This window comes from Aulonocara sp. 'chitande type north' Nkhata Bay, linkage group LG4, assembly GCF_057382095.1.
Source record: "Aulonocara sp. 'chitande type north' Nkhata Bay isolate Kocher_YH1m ecotype deep benthic linkage group LG4, A_spYH_male_GT1.1, whole genome shotgun sequence".
NCBI classification, from domain to species: domain Eukaryota; kingdom Metazoa; phylum Chordata; class Actinopteri; order Cichliformes; family Cichlidae; genus Aulonocara; species Aulonocara sp. 'chitande type north' Nkhata Bay.
This window is the reverse complement of record NC_141347.1, coordinates 11,488,700-11,503,499: the sequence shown is the minus strand read 5'-3', so window position 1 is coordinate 11,503,499 and position 14,800 is coordinate 11,488,700. Positions and strand designations below refer to the sequence as shown.

Sequence of the window (14,800 nt, the reverse complement as noted above, 5' to 3'; positions counted from 1 at the left end):
TAAAAAAAATAAATCTATCTGATCCAGAAATCACTCATCTTTATTACAGAGAAATGGCTCTTTCCAAAATAAAAGCTATACGCTTCTTCTGGGCTATATTCTCAGCAGCATATTAAACATATCAGGTCCCCATAAGGAGAATCATGTGCTAACGGCTGTCTAAATGACTCAGGTAAAGTTTGTAGCATGCGTGCTTGTTGTTTTGTCTGCTTCCACTTGTCTTTGCACTAGGATGATGTCGGCGTAACTTCTGTCTTGCTAGCTTGTGCTGCACTCAGTGGATCTGCTCTCGACAGTGCAGCCTAGGCGGAGTAGTCGAACGCAGATCCACTGAGCTCTCAACACAGACAGCATCGTCAGAAGAAAAGTTGATAAAATAAATTAAATGTTTTGTAGTGTTCGATACATGTGCATACCGAACCAAAAGCACTGTATCGAACGGTTCAATATCAATACGTGTGTGTGTGTGTGTGTGTGTGTGTGTGTGTGTGTGTGTGTGTGTATATGAATTATGGAATGCCGTTTAAGAAAATATTATTTATATTACAAAATTTCATCACATGAACTATGTCAGTACTTTGTAGAGCTTTGTTTTTTGTGACAACTATTTTGCAATAGCTGTTAAAACTACAAATGGTACAAATAATTTGGATTCTGCATTGCGTCAATTTGAAGATCATATATTCATTCAGCAAAATTTCTATTGCTTATGAATAATGTTCAACAAAATGTTTCTGGGAGGAGATTATGCAAAATTCTTGAGGGAATTTATCAATCACTGATGGAGATGTCAACTGAGAGAACACTTCAAGCAGAAGCTGAAGCACATGGTATGGGTCATTATACCATTTTACATCTCAAAGAGGAAGGCCAAGATAAGAGATAAAAACACATTTCATTTTCACTAAGTATATTAAGAAGATATATGTGCAAGTTTCATTTTATATATGCAAGTTTCATTTTATATATTTAAGTTTCATGCTATATCTGCAAACATTGCCACTTTTTGTTTCCCGCCCACCACCGTGATGCCTTTAAAAGCTTCACACTGTCGTATTAATTGACCGAGAGGTTCAATATAGGGCAAAAAGGAAGGAAGGGAGAGATCGGGCAGCCCTGCCTTGTTCCCCTCTCCAGGATGAAAGAATCCGAAAGATCCCCATTTATCTTTATGCAGGCGCTTGTCTTGTTGTACAGAGTCTTTATTAAAATTATAAAATTGGGCTTGAAACCAAATTTTTCCAGTGCTTTGTAAAGAAATCACCATCTAACTGAGTCGAAAGCCTTCTCAGCATCTAAGCCCACAACCATAGCCTTGATTTTGTCCCTAGCTGTTTGTTCTAGTGCATGTAGTGATCTTCTTATATTCTCAAAAGTTTGTCTTTGCTGAATAAAACCAGTTTGGTCTTTGCTTACCTTTAATGTAGACAGTGCCAAAGAGACTTGTAAAACCAAAGAAACCAAGTCTCCAAAGCCTGAAAGCCTGTGAGCAGTCATTCAAACCAAAGGTCTGAAGCAACGGCACCATGATGCTATCCACCTACCTCCTCTGCCATCCACCAAAAATGTCGACCAACAAGCTTTTTTTGGCAAGCTTTTTTAGAAAAGCTTGCCATTACAAAATTGTGTTATTTAAAGTAACTAGTGTGTCATACTTTGAAAAAAAGAGGCTGCTAGAAAGAATTTGAGGAATTTGTAACCAGATCTTTGAAATTTTGTGATCATGGTAGCATATTTTACAATAAAAAACAATATAGTGCTGTAGTCAATCAGTAAACAATATATATAGTCTACAGTGATAAGGTAGTTCCAAGTATGTCTAAAGCAAATTTCTGTCATAATTGCCACTATAACAGGAACACGTACCTTCTCCCTTCCTTTCTCAGCCCTTAAAGGATGTGATGTCAACCCCTCCTCTCCCCAGATGGCTGTTTCCCATACAGCGGGACCCTACCTTCAAATGTCAACTTCACGAGTACATCAGTACTGACCTCGACAGTCAAGCTGTGATTTTGCAGTGTGATGATGATGATGATGCAGTATTTCTAACTGTGAAGCAGTGGGAAAATATCCAGTGCAAGCTGCTATGCATCCCCTTCTTTGCACGCTACAGACTATGGAAACCCTTCGATGTCTGGCACAAAAATGTTTGTGCCAAAAAGATAACTTTGGCCATGGAGTCACTATAAAAAAAATTGTGTTTTGTATTTCTATTTTCAGATGCATTGAAAAATTGTCAGATTTTTGGATATGATTGAACTATTCTGGTTATGTTGAATTTTAATTTGAAATTAACATGGGATTTTATTTGTATATTTGTATGTTTTTATATGTGTCTGGAAGGCATATATAAATAGGCAATAAATATGAAAACGCACCCTCTTTGAAAGTCAACCTAAAAAATGACGTCTACCTGCAAAGTATCAAGCAAAGCATCCGGGTGGTTTTACTGCATTGTTTTCCTTAGATGCCTGACAGCTTTGAATTGCCCTGATGTATTTTTCTCCTTCAAAAACCATTCCAGATTGTATTTGCTGCTGCGAACGTGTACTCACACATGTTTGAGCACTTTCTGAGAATCTATAAGGAGAATGAAAGTTTGGATTTGGATGCAGTGCTTATTAACTTATTACTTATTCCATTGAAATTTACATTTTTTGTCATTATTGTTTTGTTTTTTGTTGTTTTTTTCCTACATTTTACTGTGGATTGTTTTTGGAAATTTGGAAAGTTTTTGACCATAAAATGTGATTTAAGGTCATCAGTCACACGCTCACCCAACTCGCTAAGAGGAAAGCTGAGGCCATAATCACTGACGTTCGTGAGGCCAAAGTTGAAGGACAGATCAGTCCCTCTACTACAGCTCAGCTGGTTGACTTTCTCACATTTCTGGATGAGATTGAGGAGACGGTGAGATGTTCCTGTTTAACAATTAAATGTGATAAACCAACAAAACACAGCAGCTTGTTTTCTTTTTCCTCAGCTTTCTTTTTCTGATTTACTCAACTCCATATTTCCATTTCTCGTTTTGCTAACAAAGAGCTGAAATCAGTATGCAAAATGTACGATCTGATCAACGTGCACTCAGTCCCCACACCACCAGAAATTCTTGCCATGCTTAAACTCTGTGATGACTTGTTAGATGATATCATGTGAAAGGAAGCGGAAGAATGGGATGCTACTATGAAAAGGTTTTGCAGCTACCTGAAGAAGGATATAAAGGAACTCAAACAGGAGAACATGGAAATCCGGTTTAAATTGCAGGTATGAGAAGATGATTGTTTTATTTTTAATTTTGTTGTTCTATTTCTATTTAGTAATTTTAACTAAAGCATAATTAAACTATATTTGGTATAATTAAAAGCTCGTGCATTTTAATGTGCAGGATCCACAAATTTTAGACATCAGTGCTGATTCATCACAAGTGCATCTGCTGTTGGGGGAGATCCAGATTTCCATAGAAAAGCCACAGGCCAAAGCTTCCTCCTGCACATCCTACCAGAAGAAATTCAAAGTACTCTAATTCTTTCAATGTAAACATATTTCATAGAAACTAGATCAAGCCATAAAAGTTTCGATGTGTGCTAAAAAAGTGATACAAAAGAGAACTGCAATTCGATTTGCATGCCATTTGGTGAAATAAATATTTGATCTCCTACACTCAGCCAAACTACTGGTTTCTATTGATTGAATGTGTGCACTAAGATTGCAATCAATCACAGATACTCCTAATCTCAACTCGTAATGTGCATAAAGCCCACCTGTCCACAGAATCAATGTCTTCCATTCAAACCTCTCCACCACCACTGCAGCTATCAAGGGAGATCAGGGAAAAGACTGTAGACCTGCACAAGACTGGAAGAAGCTTGGTGAGAAGATGGAAGAAATATCAAATGACCATGTGTGGAGCTCCATGAGAGCTCTTGGAGTGATGATAATCATGAGAAAGCTATTATCCCAAAACTACATGGGAGGAGTTTACTAATGATCTGAAGGCAGATGGGACTACCGTCACCAAGAACAGCACTGGTAACACACTACACCATAACATATTGAAATCTTGCACGTCCCCCTGATCAAGAAGGTCTTAAGCATGTCTCTGAACATCTAAATAATTCAGATAAGACCTGGAAGAAATTGTTGTGGTCAGATAAAAGCAACATCAAGCACGGGCATTAACTCAACCTGCCATGTTTGGAGGAAGTGAAATTCTGAGTATGACGCAAAGAACACCAACCCCAGGTAGAAACATTAAGCTTTGGGCTGTTTTTCTGTAAAGACAGGATGACATCACCGCATTGAGATGCCAAGGACAGGGGCATTTACACAAAATCTCTGGAATCTCTTTCCCTCAGCCATAACACTGAACAACACTGTGGATGGATCATCCACCATGACAATGACCCAAAACATACCGCCAAGGCAACAATGGAGTGGCTAAATAGGAAGCACATTAAGGCTACTGAGTGGCCTATCCAGCCTCCAGACCTTAATCCCAATAGAAACTCTATGGAAGGACCTGAAACTTTTAGTTCTCATACAACAGTCAAGAAACCTCTAAATCTCTAGAGGATTAGAGAGTTTCTGTAAGGAGAAGTGAGCCAAAATCTCTCCTGTGTGCAAACCTGTTGACCAATTACAAGAAAAAAAATTTCATGGATATTTGGATGATATTCTGTCTCTCTCCATTAAAATGAAACTACCATGAAAACAAGAGACTGTTCATCTCTTTGTAAGTGAGCCAATTTACAAATTCAAAAGGGAATTAAATTATTATTTCCTCCACTGTATAGCAAGTATATCCATACTATAAACTAAATGAAAATGTACTTTTCATTTTACCCATCGCTAGAGCACACTTCAACAACTGGACATGGAGCAGTTTAGTGCACAAGTCAACAAATGCAGCAAGTATTTCAACCAGCTTGAGAAGGGCCTGCCACGTAACAATATAGTTCCCTGTCTGAAGAACAAGGTGAACGTGATGATGCACAGAGTGGGTAGAAAAAAGTGTTATGAAATATCTGATATTTTTTGTGGCATACAGTAGATAATGTTGTCAGCAGTCTCTTTTTAAAATGATACCATATTACAATATGGGCTGAAAGTAATTCATTATTTTTGTGACTGCTCAAGTGTTATTTATGTGTTCTTTCTTTAGCTGCCTGTGATCGCTGATCTTCATTACCCATGTCTGAAACCAAAACATTGGAAGACCTTGGAGTCTTTGGTGGGGACTTCCCTCAATGTGGATAAACTTACCATAGCTGGTTTAGAGGAACTCAGTTTTTCATACGGCAAAGAGGATAAGGGTACTACTGACTGAGCACACAACAGATCCTAACACCTAATAAAAGTTACAGATTGATTAGAGGTCCAAAATCATATTTATCGGCTCATCATTAAATTGCAACTAGAGTTATTAAAATGCAAACTCCTTAGGAAAAAAACAAAAACAAAAAAAAACATCTAACACAATAAATAACTTTTAGGTTTCAGGACAAGCTTCAGAAGAGGCTTCAGTGGAGACCACATCTCAAAGGTATGTGGATTACATATAAATATTTATACAGATATTATATCTCAGTAAAAGTACTACAATAAAAATGACACTTACATATCTCTCTATTTAATATTATATCCCTCATTTTATACCCAAATATGAGTCAAAGTCACTCCAATGTTACTTGATTTCAGAGAAATCAAAGATAATCTATTCGTGTAAAAGGAAAGACACAGTTAGCTACATGTGCTTAAGCATCAGTGTGACATCAGATCAGATTTGCTGGGTGTAGGTGTTGGGCGTGGATCGACACGCCAGGGTGCGAGGGCCCTCTCAACGCTGCTTGCAGCTTTAATTGTGTTTGTAACTCAGCTGTAATGCTGTAACTTCTAATATCTTGCCCATATGTTTCCAAACATATGGGCGAAGATCCAGCTGAATTTTCACCTCTTTAACACCTCTTACACCTTTGCACTTAAATCTTTGCAAAGACAGATTTTATGACCAACCACTGAGACTTCAGTACTAAACAAACAGGTAGTACATGACAGTGTTACCAAGAAAGCACTTTTTCCTTCGTCTGTAATCGAATATTGAATTTTAATTTGATTTGCTGTACATCAGGTGCCGGCACCAAGTGCTGAAAATTACGCTGTTTTCAATTTAACATTTTCATCTGGGTAATTTATGTGGATGCTTGTGGCGTGCATGTCTGTGCATGTGTGCAGCCTAATTTGTTGCCTTGCTTGTATGACTGAATCCGCTCTGATGTGGAGGAGGAAGGACAAAGCTTGGGGGATAAGCTTCCCTTCTTCTCTGCTCCCCCCTCCCCCAGTTCTCCGTTTCTCTCAGCAGTGATGAGGTTTACAGTGGAGTTACAGTCAGCCCGTACGCAGCAGTGTTGATTGTGGTGGACAGGTCCAGTAAACATTGCCTGCGTGATGCTGAGTCAAGTAAATTGTCACTGTGGGTGAGGAGCCAGGGCTTCACTCAAGCCGCACTTGTTGACAACCTCTATCTCTTTGCCCTCGAAGGCCGGCTGTGTAATTTAGGCTGGCAGGGCATCAATTAAGTTAGGCTGGCTGCAGAACACAGAGTGAGGGACAGAAGGGTGAGGATCGTTTGGGCGTGTTTGCTGGGAGTGTGTGCAGCAGAAGAATAGGGAAGTTGTGCAAGGTCGAAGGTGTGGTTGACATTTTTGGCGTGCATTCACAACCCATTAGGATCTGGTCTCACACCCAGCAAACGGTCAAGAATCGTGGTTTTTGAGATCAGTGCTAATAAAGTTGATAGGTTCTTATTTATTGTGGTCAATACTAAAACGGTGCTAACATGCAATTTAAAACATTTGTTGTTCCTGCTGTCTGTACTGCAAGTGGAGTGCACAACTTGATCTGCAACTAAGCAGTCTGCAAATTGAAGGATCACCACTTGATTTGAGCATTAAATTCAGTCAATTGTGCTGTCACTAAAATTGCATTCATTCTGTTTTATTTTTTTCAGGAAATGATGGAGAGGAGAAACAACTTTTGGTGCGTGTGAGGGTGTGTGAGCGTTTTTCTGTTTTCATTTTATTTAAGGAAATTTAAAAATGTAAGCCAGACCTTAAATCCTGATCTTGCAAAGCACTCGATCCAAACACAAATAAACCTTGGTAATAACTTCTCTAATTCTCTGGATTATTGACACTGATTGTCAGCTTTACTGGCATAACAGGACTTGCAGCAGGCGCAGTCTTGTTAACCACACACCCTTCCACTGTCAGTCCAGACAGCCTCCACCTGCATGACCGCTCCACCGAGTCCACACGCAGCATCCCTGTAGGACACACTATTTTGCTAAAGGGTGTGTGAAAAGGGTGTTTGTAAAAAGCAAACAGGGTGTAGGAAAGGCTTGGCTGGTGTCAAAGAGGTGAAGAGTACTGCACGTTCTGCTATTGTTACAGTTCATCGTGGGTACACGAGGTGTGTTGGCAGGTTTGTGATCATGTGATGGGAGGAGCAGGCTTAAGAAGTGTTCCTCTAACCTGTTATTAGTCCAGGACGGTTATTATTGCACTTACGACCGCAAAATAACACCGTATTCAAACTCCTTTTAGCCACACTCCAAGATGGAATAATAGCTGTTTTTATATAGAACACATCTGATGACAGCAATGTGATGTTGGTCCTTGTAAGCAGTGAAATAGACGTGCAAATTTGCTGGCCTAAAAATTTGTGTATAAGAACAGCTGATGTTTAAAAGTGAGCAAAGCAGCTGTCGTCTGTAATTGAAACAGTAACGCAACACGGACTTTGACAAATACAACAACAGGGACTCATCACAGCTACAAGTGTATATTTCCAACACAGCTCAAAACCAAACTCAGACTATACGGTCATTTATTTTTATTCATGCTAGTACTATGAATGAATGAAATTCCCAGGAAATGGTGTATTGCCATTTGTGTTCCCCAGAGGATGAACCCTAATGACTTTGGCACCATCCTAGCTTTAACACTTCTGCCTAGACAGATAGATTTTTTTTTTTTTTTTTTTTTTTATTGCCTTTCTAACCTTCCATTTTATACATTTTGGCTATTCTAAAGTATCAAAACACTTGCAGGACTTCTGACTGACAAGTCATAAGTTTTACAGTCAGATCCCGCTTTTATACTGTCTTAGGCTACGTTCACACTGCAGGTCTTAATGCTCAATTCCGATTTTTTGATCAAATCCGAATTTTTTGTCTGCTCGTTCACACTACAAATAAAATGCGACAGCAAACGAGCTCTAGTGTGAACGCTCAAAGCGGCCCGCATGTGCAAAAGAAGATGTCACACAACGCGCTCTGTTTAGACACAGAGCAAACAATATTGTTTGACTGATGGCCCTTAATATAAAGACTTCGGACTTCACGTTTCCCAATTTTTGCTTTAAGTTATTTTGTTATTTACATAATAATGTAGATAACCTAATAATTATCCTTATTGCTGTTTTAGAGAGGAGCGGTGCTTCAAAGGATAGTTGCAGATTTCTGTCAGAATCTGCAGATTATGCAGTACAAATAAAATGTTCACGTTTCTCCAACGTTGTCTTCCCAGCAGTTTCACCGGGTGGCCAGGAAGCGTTCGCGATGTCTTATCGGGCGCTTCTCCGGTGCTGATAATTGGCGTCTGTCTTGTGTCAGTGACGTAAAAGACGGATTTAATGCGACTTGACCGTTCACACAGCAGTCGCTTTCTGAAACATCGGATATGTATCGGATTCAGGACCACATACGAAAGTGACCCAGATCGGATTTGAAAATATCGGATTTGTGCCGTTCACACTGTCATACCATGATCGGATATGGGTCGCATAGGGTCAAAAAAATCGGATTTGATGCGCTTTTGCCTGCAGTGTGAACGTAGCCTAAGGTTCTAACCAGTGGCGGAGCGGGGGGGTGGCTTACTGGGCTTAAGCCCGGGTTGTTTTTCAGAAGCCCAGGGTCTTTTGGAGTGTAATTTTTTCATAGTTAGACGCCTGGCTGACAACTGTATAAAACAAAAACTACACACAATATTCGAAGCACATAGTGCACACTGTGGGAATTTACCACTGTGCGTAAATCCCCCCTTATATTGGTATGATCCGAGCTCAGGCACTAAGCGGGGCGGGGCAGCTGCTGCCTGCGAGTGCGCAGCCAGGCAGACAGAGGAGAACGGAAGTTCGACCAGGTACCAAAGCAAATCATTCGTACTGTACAAATAATGTAAATATGATGATGCATCGCGAAAGATTGATATCAAACTGATCACTTGACCCATATTACCTTACTTGCTCTTCCAGTGAATCAACAAATGGTGAAATGAAAAGCCGAACAACAACAATGCTGTTTCTTTGTTGTTAGGGCTAAGCCCCGGGTGTTTCAAATGTCTGGCTCCGCCTCTGGTTCTAACTAGCAAATATTAGCATGCTAATGCTACAATTTATAGATAGCAAACCCACTGCATGTTGATTCACAACAGTGTTAGCATTTTGGCCAATGCAATGTTGGTTTTCTGGTGCAAGAACAGATCATATGCAGAAGAGCTGAAGCCTTGGTTAGCGAGCTGTATTCATAAATATATTTATGTGTCTTCAGAGACTCAGACGACTGCAAATTAGTGCTATGTAAGCAAAAACTACATTTTCAAACCAAATCTAGACAACCACATCTTATTTACTATACACCAGCCCATATTATCTATTATTTATTAAATCATTTCATTAAAAAACACAAAATGCAACAAATAGTGTGATACAAATAATGTAGCAAGGTAAGGCTTAATAGACAGCAGCTAGCTACAGCTGCTGGTGTTTATCACTCAGGCTGTCATCCTTTAGTAAAAACCAAACAAGTGCTTAAAAAATCCCCTTATATTTTTATTGTAGGGGAAATTATCTACAGAGGCTAAATCAACTTTTGGTTTTTAAAACATACAAGTTACAAAGTTGAAGTTGGGTATTTTAATGTGGTGGTTTATGGGGACTTTAAAGGAGAAGGAGGAAGAGGAGGGAAAGCTATTTGGCACCTTTGCAATGGCTTCATTTTTCAGGTTGCCACTAGGGTAAAGATCACACCTGCTAAAGCCACAGAACATTTTCATCGTAATAGTGAGAATATCAACATCTGTCTATGTCTGCGAGCTCACAGAGCTGGAGGTCCACAACTGCACCCAGTATGTTTTAGTGTGTGCTAATACTAGTGCTAGACACAGATTTTAAGAACCCACTAACCCACTATCCGTTTCTGCTGGTTTCAATGGAGTGCAAGTTGCTGTCTCATCCTTCAAGTGCATTGTGAACTTGCAAACAATGGAACCAGGTCTCACGTTGCCCAGGAGGAGCTGCGCACCTGATCCCCTCCAGGGGATTGGCCCTAATCACAGGGACACATGGAGGGACTCTCCCTGTGAGGAGGCACTTGTTGCCAGTCCACTATGACTCACTCACGCTGGCCATGTGCTGCCTGTTCGTGTGTGCGTGTGTGTGTGAGGGAGAGGGTGAGGCTTGGAAACAGAAAGCGAGACTGAGAGAGGGACTTTTTAGAAACACAAGAAGGGAGCAAATCAAAAATTAATAGCACAGGCAGAGCAAAAGCAAGCAGAGCACACCTGTTTTACAGATACAGTGCAGGACTGTGAAGGGTCTCTGCTACCACACCACGGCTGATGCCTCCTCCTCGGAGCTTGACATTTACAGTGGGGCAAACTTGAAAAGAACAGAGTGGGGTTGCAGTCCCTGCAGTTGTAATGAGTCACGTTAACATTCAAGTGTGGAGGTCATTTTAGAGGCTGTTGCATAACATGAGTGAAAATTAGCTGCTTTTAAGCGGCACCAGCATAACAATCACTCAATCACCTGAGAGCTGAGCTGACAAGCTGTGTATTTTGGAGAAATGTGTTATTTCAAGAGTGGCTTATCAAAGCAGACACGTTTTAATGGTTCAACAGCCAGAGTTTATTCCCATGCAAGTGTTTTGAAATTTACACTCCCTACCGTGCTCCTGAGGCGAGTCTATTATTGAGTGGCTGCCTTTACCAAAGACATAAATCTGTGGTTAAAGACCGAGGGAGGAGACAGCTGATAAAGCAGGGAGGGATATAAATCTCTATTTTTTCCTTCTCTCTCTCTCTCCTCCAGTTTTACATGTCCTGGCAGCACGTACCTATATGGGTGACCTCATGTCTAGAGAGGGGCTTTTCTAATCAAACTCTGCACACCCTCTGTTATATCCGAGGCCTGTCCATCTGTGTTCCGCGGTTTTGTTGTTTTCCTCTCCATGTAGCACCTGGAAAAGCTGCAGGGGAAATCAAGTGCTGCCAACACATTCCAACACATTCCTGCTCTAAATGCCTGGGCACAGCCGCAAATTGCTGGCATTCTCCGATTTAAAGGTGCAGCAGTTTTCTTTGTCTCGCCACACAACATACAACGTGTTCTCATGTAGGCATGGGTGTTCACAATTTATCAGTAACTTAATGGCTAATGTATGACATGGAAGTGTATCCCAAATGTTAGGCCCTTATAATCGCCTTCACTTTATGATTTACAACACACGTGACACTTCCAGTTGTAATTTTACATTTTTTTCCTTATGTACAAGGTCTTGAATAATCAGACCCTATATTATCTTAGATGCGGCATATCACATCAATAAAGAGGAAAACTAGAATGGGAGATAAAGCCTTCTGCTTTCAGGCCACAATTCTGTACAACCAGCTTCCAGTTTGAATTTGGGAGACAGACATCCTCTCTGCTTTTAAGTTTAGGCTTAAAACTTATCTTTTGGATAAAGCTTGTAGTTGGGGCGTGACCATGAACCCTCACTTGGTTGCAATGCAATAGACCGAGGCTGCTGGGGGGTTTCCCATGTTGCACAGAGTTTTTCTTCTTCACTCACCTTTTTCACTCTCTGTGTTTATACACCACTCTGCAATTAATCATTAGTTATCAATACTCTCTGGCTTTCTTCAACAGTGTGTCTTTTGTCCTGCCTCCCTTCAGTTACCCCAGACTAGTCACAGCAGATGGCTGACCCCTTCCTGAGCCTGGTTCTGTCGGAGGTTTCTTCCTGTTAAAAGGGAGTTTTTCCTTCCCATTGTTGCCAAGCGCTTATTCATCTGATTTTGGGGGTTTTCTCCCTAATGTTTTCTCCTAATATATAAGGATTTCTCCTTACATTTTAAGCACCTTGACACAAGTAAAATTGAATGTAAGTGAATTAAATGAAATGCAGCTTTTCCACAAATATTTGAATTACAATCTCAGTATAGTACACCCTTTTGTTTATTTTACATGATGAGTTTTTCAATCTCAGCTGTCAAAAAACTGTCAAAAATTGTTTCCTTAGCATTTCTGAACATAACAAAACCATCAGAAAGATGTCCATTATTTCAGCTGGACATGGGGTTTACCGTCAATGAGTCATCGGCACTAAGCCTGTAAGGACTACTCTGGGGGATTAATTAAAGAACTGTTGCTGGGGTTGTTGTTGTTGTTGTTGTTGTTTTTTTTTTGGGGGGGGGGGGGTACAGAAGGTTGATAGAAAGGTATTTGTACTCCTTATGGATGTGCATATACGCTGAGGGGCCACTTTGTTCAACTATTCATTAGCATAAATGTGTAATCATCCAATCACTTTCCAGCAACGCAACGTGGCATCCTCTAAACAATCTGCTGAAGTTCAAAGTCAGCATCTGAATGGGAAAGAAATGTCATTTAAGTGACTTTGAATATGGCGCGGCTGTTGTTCTCTAGGTGGTTTGATCTGAGTATTTCAAAATAACTGCTGATCTGCTGGGATTTTCCCACACAACCATCTCCAGGGTTTATAGAGAATGGTCTGAAAAAGAGAAAATATCCTCTGAGCAACTGGTCTCTGGGTGAAAATGCGTTATTGGTGCCAGAGATCAGAGGAGAGTGGCCAGATAGGAAGGCAACAGTAACTTAAACAACCCTCATTAAAACCAGTCCATGCAGAAGCATCTCTAAAACCACAATACATCAAGCCTTGAAACACATGGGCTACAGCAGCAGAAGACCACATCTGATGCCACTCTTGTCAGCTAAGAAAAAGGAAACTGAGACTATGATTTGCACAGTTGCAGTAAAATTGAACAATGGAAGGTTGCAAAAATGTTGTCTGGTCTGATGAATCTCAATTATCTCAAACTGGTTTGAGATAATTGATAATTAAACTCGATCCAGTAGAGCGACTTTGAGATTTGATGAAACAGGAGATTCACATCATGGATATGCAGCCAAAACTCAGCACCGGCTATGTTATGCCACGTGTTAATATGGACCAAAATCTCTGAGGAATAGTTGTATTATGAGACAAAACAGTATTTCTTCACATGACAAAAATATATTTTTACTACTATAGCGATTTCTGTTCTAAGACTTAACTGTAACAACTTATTATTTGCAGGTGATAAACTATTTGACCATATTTTTTGTTATGACAGAGATGTGCCATATATTTCATTATGATGTATATTTTTGTTCCTGTTTTTTTAATTGTTGATTGTCGATTGGCTGATTAGACTCCTCAGCGGGTTGTTTACTACTAGCAGGGTCCTGGTGTTGATTTGTTGGGGGTCACACCCACAAATGTCTCAGACATGCATCTGTTTCTGCTGCTATGCAACAATAAATTTCCTATACACAATGTAATTATGTTCTGCTGCTGATTTGGTGATAAATGTGCTATTGTAAAGAACTGCTGTACAGAGTAGGTTTAGGGGCTCTAGAAATGCGTATTTTGTTAACCTGAATATTAATATATTTTTTTCTCACATTTGCATTTTAACGATTTAATATCAAGATAAACTTTTCCACACACATTGTCCACTCTGTGTTTTGAGCACTGGCACTTGATTTGCAGTGCTAAATTAAGTTGGACATGTTGTCAGTTGAATTTGGAAAATAACCTTCTCGTGCAAACTCTCCCCACACACACACACACACACACACGTATACATCATTCTGAACGAAACAGGCAAAAGATCAAACCATCAAACAATAAGCAATAACTGACAGCGGAAATATGAAACAACTGTTGTTTCGATCTGCAATTCATAAGAAATTGAGATAACTGTCTTAGCAACGTCGTAAATTGTTTAATCATTGCACTTTAAGACTTTTTTTCTTTTTCTTTTTTTTAAAAGAGGAACTATCCTCATTTTTTTTTCCAAACAACAAAACCACAAACTTCAAAAAAAGAAATAATTACTCAATCTTAGCTGCTGGTCCTCCCACCTCCACCCTCCCAGTTCCCCCCAGAGGGAAGCAAGTGCGTCAATGGAGGGTTGGAAAAGAAGAGAAGTAAAGCCTTTTGACTTTCAGGAAGGAAACACATCTGGGGAATAAGGAAAGAGAGAACGGGTGAAAAGAGGAATTAGCATGGAGGAAGAGCAGCTGGCCAAAAATAGTCAGCCTCTGTTTGAGCCTTGCTTTGCCAGAGCCCCTACCACACCTCCTGCCACTTAAGCATTAGTCAGCCCTGAACGAGCCTTCGGTGGGTGACTAACTTCTCCACTGAACCCCCCTCAAGTCATGGACTGCACTTCCTCCCAGGTGTCTTAATCCAGCCCAGGGTTGCTCAACTTGAGACCCCCGGTCCTGTCTTTTTTGTCCTATCTTCATCTTCCTTTGAAGTAAAAACACAAGTGCTCTTATAGGACTCAACTGAAGGGTGTGTGGGACTGGAGATACAGATCACTGTGGGCGGCCGGGGAATAAGGTAAACAGTGATGTAAACCAGTGACATGATGCTTTACAAAATACATAA

General features: G+C 40.2%; 1 pseudogene; it reads left to right on the top strand.

The window, feature by feature from the left end:
- Window positions 1-787: 787 nt before the first annotated feature.
- Window positions 788-3,917, top strand: LOC147332016 (dynein axonemal heavy chain 6-like; annotated as a pseudogene).
- The last annotated feature ends 10,883 nt before the right edge of the window (window positions 3,918-14,800 follow it).